Source organism: Oncorhynchus gorbuscha, linkage group LG09 (genome assembly GCF_021184085.1).
Source record: "Oncorhynchus gorbuscha isolate QuinsamMale2020 ecotype Even-year linkage group LG09, OgorEven_v1.0, whole genome shotgun sequence".
In the NCBI taxonomy this organism is placed as follows: domain Eukaryota; kingdom Metazoa; phylum Chordata; class Actinopteri; order Salmoniformes; family Salmonidae; genus Oncorhynchus; species Oncorhynchus gorbuscha.
The window spans coordinates 82,899,226-82,913,775 of NC_060181.1; the positions used below are offsets into that span (position 1 = coordinate 82,899,226).

The 14,550-nt window shown below is 46.4% G+C and overlaps 1 pseudogene across 1 annotated transcript in view; it reads right to left on the minus strand.

Annotated features, from left to right (window-relative positions):
• The window catches only part of LOC124044176, a 35,261-nt pseudogene that overhangs the window by 18,116 nt on the left and 2,595 nt on the right, over nucleotides 1–14,550 (minus strand). Inside the window, exons 4-5 of the transcript XR_006840445.1 lie at nucleotides 7,151–7,297; nucleotides 6,302–6,463 (exon numbers count right to left, since the gene is read on the minus strand). The product of XR_006840445.1 is annotated as a protein TFG-like (transcript). The remainder of the gene's footprint in view (nucleotides 1–6,301; nucleotides 6,464–7,150; nucleotides 7,298–14,550) is intronic.

The window sequence follows — 14,550 nt, forward strand, 5'->3', positions numbered from 1 at the left end:
GAGCTATATTAACCAGACCATCCCCTGGCATGGAGCTATATTAACCAGACCATCCCCTGGCATGGAGCTATATTAACCAGACCATCCCCTGGCATGGAGCTATATTAACCAGACCATCCCCTGGCATGGAGCTATATTAACCAGACCATCCCCTGGCATGAGCTATATTAACCAGACCATCCCCTGGCATGGAGCTATATTAACCAGACCATCCCCTGGCATGGAGCTATATTAACCAGACCATCCCCTGGCATGGAGCTATATTAACCAGACCATCCCCTGGCATGGAGCTATATTAACCAGACCATCCCCTGGCATGGAGCTATATTAACCAGACCATCCCCTGGCATGGAGCTATATTAACCAGACCATCCCCTGGCATGGTGCTATATTAACCAGACCATCCCATGGCATGCAGCTATATTAACCAGACTATCCCCTGGCATGGTGCTATATTAACCAGACCATCCCCTGGCATGGTGCTATATTAACCAGACCATCCCCTGGCATGGAGCTATATTAAACAGACCATCCCCTGGCATGGAGCTATATTAACCAGACCATCCCCTGGCATGGAGCTATATTAACCAGACCATCCCCTGGCATGGTGCTATATTAACCAGACCATCCCATGGCATGCAGCTATATTAACCAGACCATCCCCTGGCATGGAGCTATATTAACCAGACCACCCCCTGGCATGGAGCTATATTAACCAGACCATCCCATGGAGCTATATTACATTTACATTTAAGTCATTTAGCAGACGCTCTTATCCAGAGCGACTTACAACCAGACCATCCCATGGCATGGAGCTATATTAACCAGACCATCCCATGGCATGGAGCTATATTAACCAGACCATCCCCTGGCATGGAGCTATATTAACCGGACCATCCCCTGGCATGGAGCTAAATTAACCAGACCATCCCATGGCATGGAGCTATATTAACCAGACCATCCCATGGCATGGAGCTATATTAACCAGACCATCCCCTGGCATGGAGCTATATTAACCAGACCATCCCCTGGCATGGTGCTATATTAACCAGACCATCCCCTGGCATGGAGCTATATTAACCAGACCATCCCCTGGCATGGAGCTATATTAACCAGACCATCCCCTGGCATGGAGCTATATTAACCAGACCATCCCCTGGCATGGAGCTATATTAACCAGACCATCCCCTGGCATGGAGCTATATTAACCAGACCACCCCCTGGCATGGAGCTATATTAACCAGACCATCCCATGGCATGGAGCTATATTACATTTACATTTAAGTCATTTAGCAGACGCTCTTATCCAGAGCGACTTACAACCAGACCATCCCATGGCATGGAGCTATATTAACCAGACCATCCCATGGCATGGAGCTATATTAACCAGACCATCCCATGGCATGGAGCTATATTAACCAGACCATCCCCTGGCATGGTGCTATATTAACCAGACCATCCCCTGGCATGGTGCTATATTAACCAGACCATCCCCTGGCATGGAGCTATATTAACCAGACCATCCCCTGGCATGGAGCTATATTAACCAGACCATCCCCTGGCATGGTGCTATATTTTTTTATTTATTTTTATTTCACCTTTATTTAACCAGGTAGGCTAGTTGAGAACAAGTTCTCATTTGCAACTGCGACCTGGCCAAGATAAAGCATAGCAGTGTGAACAGACAACACAGAGTTACACATGGAATAAACAATTAACAAGTCAATAACACAGTAGAAAAAAATGGGCAGTCTATATACAATGTGTGCAAAAGGCATGAGGAGGTAGGCGAATAATACAGTTTTGCAGATTAACACTGGAGTGATAAATGATTAGATGGTCATGTATAGGTAGAGATATTGGTGTGCAAAAGAGCAGAAAAATAAATAAATACAGTATAAAAAACAGTATGGGAATGAGGTAGGTGAAAATGGGTGGGCTATTTTCCTATAGACTATGTACAGCTGCAGCGATCGGTTAGCTGCTCGGATAGCTGATGTTTGAAGTTGGTGAGGGAGATAAGTCTCCAACTTCAGCGATTTTTGCAATTCGTTCCAGTCACAGGCAGCAGAGTACTGGAACGAAAGGCGGCCAAATGATGTGTTGGCTTTAGGGATGATCAGTGAGATACACCTGCTGGAGCGCGTGCTACGGATGGGTGTTGCCATCGTGACCAGTGAACTGAGATAAGGCGGAGCTTTACCTAGCATGGACTTGTAGATGACCTGGAGCCAGTGGGTCTGGCGACGAATATGTAGTGAGGGCCAGCCGACTAGAGCATACAAGTCGCAGTGGTGGGTGGTATAAGGTGCTTTAGTGACAAAACGGATGGCACTGTGATAGACTGCATCCAGTTTGCTGAGTAGAGTGTTGGAAGCCATTTTGTAGATGACATCGCCGAAGTCGAGGATCGGTAGGATAGTCAGTTTTACTAGGGTAAGCTTGGCAGCGTGAGTGAAGGAGGCTTTGTTGCGGAATAGAAAGCCGACTCTTGATTTGATTTTCGATTGGAGATGTTTGATGTGGGTCCGGAAGGAGTTTGCAGTCTAGCCAGACACCTAGGTACTTATAGATGTCCACATATTCAAGGTCGGAACCATCCAGGGTGGTGATGCTAGTCGGGCATGCGGGTGCAGGCAGCGATCGGTTGAAAAGCATGCATTTGGTTTTACTCGCGTTTAAGAGCAGTTGGAGGCCACGGAAGGAGTGCTGTATGGCATTGAAGCTCGTTTGGAGGTTAGATAGCACAGTGTCCAATGACGGGCCGAAAGTATATAGAATGGTGTCGTCTGCGTAGAGGTGGATCAGGGAATCGCCCGCAGCAAGAGCAACATCATTGATATACACAGAGAAAAGAGTCGGCCCGAGAATTGAACCCTGTGGCACCCCCATAGAGACTGCCAGAGGACCGGACAGCATGCCCTCCGATTTGACACACTGAACTCTGTCTGCAAAGTAATTGGTGAACCAGGCAAGGCAGTCATCCGAAAAACTATATTAACCAGACCATCCCCTGGCATGGTGCTATATTAACCAGACCATCCCCTGGCATGGTGCTATATTAACCAGACCATCCCCTGGCATGGAGCTATATTAACCAGACCATCCCCTGGCATGACACCGTGCTATAAGAGCACACTACCCTATGTCAAGAGAGAGGGTATTGGCCCAGGCTAGACGCTCAGAATACTAGACATTGAGGAAATTTAATCAACTCGTCAACATGTATCCGTCTGGGACAGTAATGATACAGGGCATCCTCATGCACTTCCAGAAGGACCTTTACGGGATCAGAGCGAGAGAGTCTGACCCTCTCGCTCTGACCCCGAGTGAGTCTGATCACCAGTTCAAACTGTTCTGCAGACGAGGATAGTCGTCCCCCCCCCCCGAACATACCCAGGTCCCACAACTACACTGCTCCTCCATCATTGAGAGGGATTCATGTCTCATGGCACAGCTAAGAGCAGTGAAGGAGGGGAGAGAGAGAAACACATGGCACAGCTAACAGCAGTGAAGGAGGGGAGAGAGAGAGAAACACATGGCACAGCTAACAGTAGTGAAGGAGGAGAGAGAGAGAAACCCATGGCACAGCTAACAGTAGTGAAGGAGGAGAGAGAGAGAAACCAATGGCACAGCTAACAGTAGTGAAGGAGGAGAGAGAGAGAAACCCATGGCACAGCTAAGAGCAGTGAAGGAGGAGAGAGAGAAACACATGGCACAGCTAAGAGCAGTGAAGGAGGAGAGAGAGAGAAACACATGGCACAGTTAACAGCAGTGAAGGAGGGGAGAGAGAGAGAAACACATGGCACAGCTAAGAGCAGTGAAGGAGGGGAGAGAGAAACACATGGCACAGCTAAGAGCAGTGAAGGAGGAGAGAGAGAGAAACACATGGCACAGCTAACAGCAGTGAAGGAGGGGAGAGAGAGAGAAACACATGGCACAGCTAACAGCAGTGAAGGAGGAGAGAGAGAGAGAAACACATGGCACAGCTAACAGTAGTGAAGGAGGAGAGAGAGAGAAACCCATGGCACAGCTAAGAGCAGTGAAGGAGGAGAGAGAGAGAAACACATGGCACAGCTAACAGCAGTGAAGGAGGAGAGAGAGAGAGAAACACATGGCACAGCTAACAGTAGTGAAGGAGGGGAGAGAGAGAGAAACACATGGCACAGCTAACAGTAGTGAAGGAGGAGAGAGAGAAACCCATGGCACAGCTAACAGCAGTGAAGGAGGAGAGAGAGAGAGAAACACATGGCACAGCTAACAGCAGTGAAGGAGGGGAGAGAGAGAGAAACACATGGCACAGCTAACAGCAGTGAAGGAGGAGAGAGAGAGAGAAACACATGGCACAGCTAACAGTAGTGAAGGAGGAGAGAGAGAGAAACCCATGGCACAGCTAAGAGCAGTGAAGGAGGAGAGAGAGAGAAACACATGGCACAGCTAACAGCAGTGAAGGAGGGGAGAGAGAGAGAAACACATGGCACAGCTAACAGCAGTGAAGGAGGGGAGAGAGAGAGAAACACATGGCACAGCTAACAGTAGTGAAGGAGGGGAGAGAGAGAGAAACACATGGCACAGCTAACAGCAGTGAAGGAGGAGAGAGAGAGAGAAACACATGGCACAGTTAACAGCAGTGAAGGAGGAGAGAGCGAGAGAAACACATGGTACAGCTAACAGCAGTGAAGGAGGAGAGAGAGAGAGAAACACATGGCACAGTTAACAGCAGTGAAGGAGGAGAGAGCGAGAGAAACACATGGTACAGCTAACAGCAGTGAAGGAGGAGAGAGAGAAACACATGGTACAGCTAACAGCAGTGAAGGAGGAGAGAGAGAGAGAAACACATGGCACAGCTAACAGTAGTGAAGGAGGAGAGAGAGAGAAACACATGGCACAGCTAACAGTAGTGAAGGAGGGGAGAGAGAGAAACACATGGCACAGCTAAGAGCAGTGAAGGAGGAGAGAGAGAGAAACACATGGCACAGCTAACAGCAGTGAAGGAGGAGAGAGAAACACATGGCACAGCTAACAGCAGTGAAGGAGGAGAGAGAGAGAGAAACACATGGCACAGCTAACAGTAGTGATGGAGGAGAGAGAGAGAGAAACACATGGCACAGCTAACAGTAGTGAAGGAGGAGAGAGAGAGAAACACATGGCACAGCTAACAGCAGTGAAGGAGGAGAGAGAGAGAGAAACACATGGCACAGCTAACAGCAGTGAAGGAGGAGAGAGAGTGAGAAACACATGGCACAGCTAACAGTACTGCACGAGGTGAGAATGCTGAGGTGTGACAGAGAGCCCACCTCAGACCGGGACCGCAACGGGACAGACAACCCAACAAACAGTCCCCGTCAGCTCCCCCATTAGCTCCTCTGACAACCCCCACACATCCACTGAGGGCACAAAAGCCAGAAATTGTGTTCCTCATTGACTCAACTGGCAAATCAATTCAAGAGAATAAACTTTTTCCCCAACGCACAAGTGGTTATCTCCACCCTGCTACCATGAAAATACTTCCACCCAGCCACCATACAGCAGGTGAATGACAGCATTTCCCAGGACTTTGCCTCAAAACCTAATGTCTACCTGGCCCACCACATCACCCTGGACTTTAACAGCCTTTACGACCAGGTCCACCTCTACAAGGCAGCCATCCCAACTTCTGCCAGGACCCCGAAGGACGTCACCCTGAAACGCAGCACCTCACACAGGGGCAACAGAGCAGTGGACACCCCGTCCAGACCAACGAGACACCTCAAATCAAATGTATTTATATAGCCCTTCATACATCAGCTGACATCTCAAAGTGCTGTACAGAAACCCAGCCTTAAACCCCAAACAGCAAGCAATGCAGGTGTAGAAGCACGGTGGCTAGGAAAAACTCCCTCATGGCCATGAGCAGAGCAACAGGCCCAACCACCACTAATTCTGGGCTCCAGAGTGGGCAGCGGTCTAAGGCACTAGATCTCAGTGTTAGAGTCACTAGAGACCCTGGTCCGACTCCAGGCTGTATCACAACGGGACGTGATTGACTCAGCGTTGTCCGGTTTAGTGTTTGGCCGGGGTAAGCAGTCAATGTAAATAAGAATTTGTTCTGAACTGACTTGCCTAGTTAAGTAAAATACAAAAATTGTGCACCCCCCAATCCCCATCCTGCGACAAAGGGGGTATGTATCAGACGCTCAACAGAGAGAAAAGTGAGAAATCAAACAGAGTGGGGAGTGAGGGCAAGGTCAGTCAGAAGACTGCTTAAAAAAATTACAAACAGAAAGCAACAGAAAGTAATAGCAATGATGGGCGGCCTTACCTGGGACATGGTTCTCACTCAGGCCAAAGGCAGAGATGACGTTCTTGTTGACTTCGTCCTGCTTATTCAGGGGGTCGAAGGCCGACATGCTGGCCGCACTGACTGGGACCGGGGCCTGCTTCACCGCTGTCACCACCCTCCCCTCACATACATCCACCGAGTCTGGAGGAGAGAGGAAGTGGATGGGAGGGGATGCATGTCAACACACCAATATACACACACAATACATTGTCAAATACGCAAATAAGCAGAACGTTCCATTAGCTTTTATCATTGAAACATCAACTCATTACCCCGGATTAGTGGCATAAACATGCCAAAGGAAACACTTCGTAAAAACATTTTTTACACTTCTCTCCTTGGAAAAACAAATCCACCTGTTGCTGTCCACCACAAGTCAGCTAGCGAACAACATTGATGCAAAGCATGCTGTGAAAACGCCCCTGGCGTTAAACATAGCGCTGGTGTGGAAAGTGATTGGTCCACTGGATTAGAAGCAATGGATGGTTTAGGAAAGAGGACCACCCTTTTCAGGGCTAAATAGTGAAGTTCGAGAGGGTTTAGGAAGTAATAAAACCAACCAGCCTGTATCTGTGTGTACACTTCATAAAGTTATACAACAAATATGCATATCAGTAGATAATTACATGATTTAAAAACACACTTCACACTTGCAAAGACAGAGGTGTGTGTGTGTGTGTGTGTGTGTGTGTGTGTGTGTGTGTGTGTGTGTGTGTGTGTGTGTGTGTGTGTGTGTGTGTGTGTGTGTGTGTGTGTGTGTGTGTGTGTGTGTGTGTGTGTGTGTGTGTGTGTGTGTGTGTGTGTGTGTGTGTGTGTGTGTGTACGTACCCCTGTCTGGTGCAGAGGCAGCCAGGCCAGGTTCTGAGGGGGGCTCCAGACATTCCAAGAGACCGTTGATTTTGTTCCGGAGCTCAATGAGCTCCTTACGCAGGTACTTTACCTGACAGGACTCCAGAGGTCTCGGCTGACCATTCACTGTGGGGGGAGAGAAGAGAACGAGGTGACCACATTAGAGATACATAGACTGAACAAAATTAAACGCAACATGTAAAGCATTTGAGCTGAAATAAAAGATCAGTGAAATTTTACATTTGCACAAAACGCTTATTTCTATTAAATGTTGTGCACAAATCTCTCCTTTGCCAAGATATTCCATCCACCTGACAGGTGTGGCATGTGAAGAAGCTGAATAAACAGCATGATCATTACACAGGTGCCGTTGCGTTGGAGACACTAAGATGTGCAGTTTTGTAAAACACCACAATACCACCGATGTCTCAAGTTTGAAGGAAGTGTGCAATTGGCATGCTGACTGCAGGATTGTCCAACAGAGTTGTTGCCAGAGAATTTAATGTTAATTTCTCTACCATAAACCGACCTCCATGTTGTGTAGAGCATGTATTCCCAAACTGGGGTAAGTGTAATGCCGTAGGGGGTACGCCAAAGAAAAATGTGATCTACAATTTAAAAAAATATATACATACTCTACCGTTCACAAGTTTGGGGTCACTTAGAAATGTCCTTGTTTTTGAAAGCACATTTTTTGTCAATTAAAATAACATCAAATTGATCAGAGATGCAGTATAGACATTGTTAATGTTGTAAATGACTATTGTAGCTGGAAATGTCACATTTTTAATGAAATATCTACATAGGTGTACAGAGGCCCGTTATCAGCAACCACCACTCCTGTGTTCCAATGGCACGTTGTGCTAGCTAATCCAAGTTTATCCTTTTAAGGGACAAGTACATTAGTGTCTAGTTTGAGAAACAGATGCCTCAAGTCCTCAACTGGCAGCTTCATTAAATAGTACCCGCAAAACACCAGTCTCAACATCAACAGTGAAGAGGCGACTCCAGGAGGCTGGCCTTCTCGTTGCAACTCTGCCTAGAGGGTCAGCATCCTGGAGGTCACCTCTTCACTGTTGATGTTAAGACTGGTGTTTTGTTGGTGATGTGGACGCCGAGGAACTTGAAGCTCTCAACCTGCTCCACTACAGCCCCGTCGATGAGAATGGGAGAGTGCTCAGCCCTCATTTTCCTGTAGTCCACAATCATCCCCTTTGTCTTGATCACGTTGAGGGAGAGGTTGTTGTCCTGGCACCACACGGTCAGGTCTCTGACCTCCTCCCTATCGGTTCTCTCATCTTTTTTTCCATCCGCAAGGCAATCAAACAAGCTAAGCGTCAGTATAGAGACAAAGTAGAGTCGCAATTCAACGGCTCAGACACAAGAGATATGTGGCAGGGTCTACAGTCAATCACGGATTACAAAAAGAAAACCAGCCCCGTCGCAGACCAGGATGTCTTGCTCCCAGACAGACTAAATAACTTTTTTGCCCGCTTTGAGGACAATACAGTGCCACTGACACGGCCTGCTACCAAAACCTGTGGACTCTTTCACTGCAGCTGACACGAGTAAAACATTTAAACGTGTTAACCCTCGCAAGGCTGCAGGCCCAGACGGCAACCAGTGCCGCATCCTCAGAGCATGCGCAGACCAGCTGGCTGGTGTGTTTACGGACATATTCAATCAATCCTTATCCCAGTCTGCTGTTCCCACATGCTTCAAGAGGGCCACCATTGTTCCTGTTCCCAAGAAAGCTAAGGTAACGGACCTAAACGACTACCCTCCCGTAGCACTCACTTCCATCATCATGAAGTGCTTTGAGAGACTATTCAAGGACCATATCACCTCCACCCTACCTGACACCCTAGACCCACTACAATTTGCTTACTGCCCAAATAGGTCCACAGACGATGCAATCACAACCACACTGCACACTGCCCTAACCCATCTGGACAAGAGGAATACCTGTGAGACTGCTGTTCATCGACTACAGCTCAGCATTCAACACCATAGTACCCTCCCTGGGTCTCGACCCCGCCCTGTGCAACTGGGTACTGGATTTCCTGACGGGCCGCCCCCAGGTGTTGAGGGTAGGCAACAACATCTCCTCCCTGCTGATCCTCAACACTGGGGCCCCACAAGGGTGCGTTCTGAACCCTCTCCTGTACTCCCTGTTCACCCACGACTGCGTGACCATGCACGCCTCCAACTCAATCATCAAGTTTGCGGACGACACAACAGTGGTAGGCTTGATTACCAACAGCGACGAGACGGCCTACAGGGAGGAGGTGAGGGCCCTCGGAGTGTGGTGTCAGGAAAATAACCTCACACTCAACGTCAACAAAACTAAGGAGATGATTGTGGACTTCAGGAAACAGCAGAGGGAGCATCCCCCTATCCACGTCGACGGGACAGTAGTGGAGAGGGTAGTAAGTTAAGTTCCTCTGCGTACACATCACGGACAAACTGAATTGGTCCACCCACACAGACAGCGTTGTGAAGAAGGCGCAGCCTCAGGAGGCTGGTTGAAATTCGGCTTGTCACCAAAAGCACACAAACTTCTACAGATGCACAATCGAGAGCATCCTGGCGGGCTGTATTACCGCCTGGTACGGCAACTGCTCCGCCCACAACCGTAAGGCTCTCCAGAGGGTAGTGAGGTCTGCACAACGCATCACCGGGAGCAAACTACCTGCCCTCCAGGACACCTACACCACCCGATGTCACAGGAAGGCCATAAAGATCATCAAGTACAACAACCACCCGAGCCACTGCCTGTTCACCCCGCTATCAACCAGAAGGCGAGGTCAGTACAAGTGCATCAAAGCAGGGAACGAAAGACTGAAAAACAGCTTCTCTCAAGGCCATCAGACTATTAAACAGCCACCACTAACATTGAGTGGCTGCTGCCAACATACTGACTCAACTCCAGCTCACTTTAATAATGGAAATTGATGGAAATGTTTTTATCACTAGCCACTTTAAACAAGGCTACTTAATATAATGTTTACATACCCTACATTACTCATCTCATATGTATATACTGTACTCGATACCATCTACTGCATCTTGCCTATGCCGTTCTGTACAATCACTCATTCATATATCTTTATGTACATATTCTTTATCCCTTTACACTTGTGTGTATAAGGTAGTAGTTGTGGAATTGCTAGGTTAAATGACTTGTTAGATATTACTGAATGGTCGGAACTAGAAGCATAATCATTTCGCTACACTCGCATTAACATCTGCTAACCATGTGTATGTGACCAATACAATTTGATTTGTTCAGTGTATTTCCCACAGATCACTCGGACACAAACAATTTAAAAACAAATAAAATATTGATAAACTCCCCTTCAAGTTAGGCCAAATAACACAGTAGGCAATCACAGCAGCAAGATTTGTGGCACGTTGCCATTGAATTGAGAGCGAGAGACAAAGAGAGAGAGACAGACAGCGAGAGAGGGAGAGAGAAAGAAAGCTAGGGAGGGGATATATTGGGGGAAGAGTGAGAAGAGTACGAGACAAAATCAGTGTGAGACAATATAACATTATTACAGTTCAAATATATAGTGGTATGGAACTTCACAATGGTGAGGATCACCTCTTCAATCTCTCTCCATCCACCCTGCAGCCTCCCAGAGCTATAGGATACAGTGATCTGTACCAGACAGTCCTTCTGATCACTATAACATGAGTCCAGTACATTTACTTTGGTCCTGTGTGAATGCAGAGGAGTGTGAACAATGTGTCATGAACAGAGCTTCTGCCCATAGAAATAGGCGCAGGAGGAAGATGTTCCCCGATGCTGGAGAGGGAGCCGGAGTGAAGAAGTTTGGGAACCTTGTATCATCTCAATGAGTCCCAGTCTTACAGGCTGCCATAGCACAACACAATCCTCATCAGCACTGGAATGAATCGATAGATAGAGATTATAGGGGCAGAGGAGAGGGAGAGTATGCCCATCAATGGGTACAAAAAGAGCAGGGAGATGAGCAGTCCCACAGTACTCTGGCTTGACACAGAAACCACATGACTGAAACCACAAAGCGACACAAAGGCTGTGGCTCTGGCTAGAAGTAGTGTACTCAATGGGGAACAGGGAGTCATTTGAGATGTGACCAACACTCAACTCCTGGACCACAACTAGTACAGCAAGATGAGCACGGTTCTACACTACAGGAAGCACAACAAATAAAGCTCAGTTGAAATGCATGATGGAAGCTTTGGACACATGGTATATGTGACAATGTGACTGTAGTATATGACATACAAGGGCATTCTACAGACAGAATTCCAGATTCCTGTGTGAGCAGAGACCCAGCGGGTCAGAAAAAGGCCCTGGATGGAGACGGACCGTCAGGATGAATCCTACTCTTCCCTCCTGCTCCCAGTCCCTGTACACATGTCTGGGAATATCGACTACACGTGAGGTCACGGCCGGCGGCACGTGCTGGTGCTCCAGGCCTCGGCACTGACGTCTCGGGATGGAGTCAAATATCCCCAAAACATTTACTTTCTGCCGCTCCCTCTCTAATAATAGCAGGGATAGTTCAGGGACACTGGGTTGTAATTGGGAACAGAGCACAGGATATTACATCATGGGGCCTGCTGGCATTGGAGATGAGAGGGAGAGGTGTGTTTGTGTAAATAGTTACCCATATCTGACATTTCTGCACTGTGAAACAAAGGCGGAAGCATAACACATGGCCAGAGTACAATACTGTGACATGGACACACGGACACACGGACACACACAGGGATGTCTCTGGCACTGGCAGAAGATCAGAAGGCATTATGATGACTAGGCCTAAACCAGACAAAAGTCCTCGTCGTCCATCTGCCATCCTTTGCAGAGCACACTCTTAAAACTCTCTGAAAAGGGGTTGACAACATGGATCCAGAGATGGAGCACAACTCCTGAGAGACATGTGAAAAGTATTACAAAAATGATAATAACTTTCAAGTATAGCTTGGTGCCTCTACTAACCAACCAGCATAGGAACATAGGAGCCTTCGGGACGATAGTGGCAGGAGAGAAACACAAAGTGTCAAGGGGTACGAATTAGGAGTTCAATGTCCAGGTCTTCTTGGATCCAAAAATTGAGATCGGAATTGCACCAATTTGTAAGTATTGTGATAAACCATTACATTTCTACCAAACCAACAGGATCCAGTATTTTGGGGGGGAAATCAATATCCGATCCGGTTCGGATACGAGGTGGACCAGATGTGACAACATGTCCAACCTGAGAGAGAATTTGATCCAAATCAGACTTAAACTGATAAGAAACAAGATTTTTTAGCTTTACTGCCACGCAATATATTTTTATTTTATCATTTTCATTGCTGGACATAAGACTGTATAAATACCAGGATATCAGCCCCAAGTGATTTGAATTTTGGAAATCTGTTAAAATATGAGGATTTTTATTTGGTGATTTTAGGATGCTAGCAAGTGTTATAGCCTAACAAAATATGTCGTTCTGCAACTCCGGTCTAACTCATATAATAGCCTAATATTTTTGTTCTAAATTAAATGGAGATATAAGCCTTTAGTCCCGCAGAATCAGTCTGGTTTGGATATGGGTTTGATCGAAAAGTAATCCAGTCTTACAGGGGACTGTAGGCTGTAGGCTGTGTAGTCCTACTGTCCTGAGAGTTGAAGAGACAAGTTGTCCTGATATTTCTTATTCCTATCCATGCATTACACAATCAAATCGGCAGCCTTCCAACATTAGAAATACTATATTTCTGCAGATAAGCCTACGGCAATGAGTCTAACGCACACATGCAAACATGAACAGATTAACTTAGTCAAATATCTGTTCTTTATTAAAGACGATCAGAAAGAATGTGTAAATAACTCTGCATTATATCGCTTATTTATTTTGAACGAAAGAAACAAATCTAGAGCATAAATGAGCCACTCCTCTTTATGCTGACAAATATCACACTTGACTCGAGACATTCAACATTAGTTCAACTGTTATTTGAACACACAACTGTCTAGGTAAGCCCCGTCTAAGCCTGGGGTGCGGAAGTGACTTCAGCAGATGCGGTGGACTGAGACGGATCCAATGCAAAAAAATAAACAATGTCTAGCTGAAACTGACATTTTTATGCAGATATTATTATGCTAATGAGAGTTCCACCGGGGCACAGACACTGACTCTAGGGGGTTTTAAACAAAGGAAATAGCCAAATTAAATAGCAAAAGCCTAAAGCTCTGGCCCCCCAATGGTGGAACAAACTCCCTCACGACGCCAGGACAGCGGAGTCAATCACCACCTTCCGTAGACACCTGAAACCCCACCTCTAAGGAATACCTAGGATAGGATAAGTAATCCCTCTCACCCCCCCTTTAAGATTTAGATGCACTATTGTAAAGTGACTGTTCCACTGGATGTCTTAAGGTGAATGCACCAATTTGTAAGTCGCTCTGGATAAGAGCGTCTGCTAAATGACTTAAATGTTAAATGTACTAAATAGGCCAAGCTTTAAAAAATATATGAAATACCCTAAATAAAGTAGTAAATTGAATAAATAAATCTAATTAAATAGCTCAGGTCTTGACAATATGGGCAACCCTTTTCCCCCTCATATCCACAATGTACATAAATGAGGGGTATAGAGATGACTGTTTTTTCCTCCCTCTATGGTCTTTCATTCAGTTTCTTCTTCACGCCAGCAATGAACGACTGACTCAATGTTTCAGAAACTCACTTTATATAGTCTATAGGTGCCATCACTCTTTTCCACTGTTGCGTCCTCCTCTCACAACAAGTAGGCTATTTTACCCCACATCACAATAATGGCTTGGTTTAATAAAGCAAATTTGCCTTTTTGTCACAAAATGACACATCTGATTTGAAGAAGAGGGACCCCCCCTGACAGTCATTCAGCCCAAATATAACATTTAAAATGTATGAAATGTTGTTTAGGAACTAAACTCTTCAAATTTAATTTGGGATCCGGTCAGTATTTCACATATTTTCACAAAGATCCGAGGCCCGTGGCCACCGAGCGGGATCCTACCCGGGATCTGAGGGTTAACTACAAAATGTGACTGGGTCGGATCTCGGGTAATCAAGTTCAGGTAGATCTATGAAGACCTCAGGTTCAATGTCAAACTATGAGACTAGACTGCCTCCCTGTGGCATGTTCCTGGAAATGAACCTTAACTTTTGGAGAGAGGGTGCTGTTGGAATGGAACAGTCAGAATGAGCATTCAAGAGGATACCAAGGAAATAAGTTCTATATAGTACAGTACCGTAACAAAGACTAGAAAAACAGAATGAGCCTACTTTAATATCCTACGGGAAAAATCAAGTTGTTTTGATTATTCAAGGATGGGCGTGCTTGGCACAGCAGCA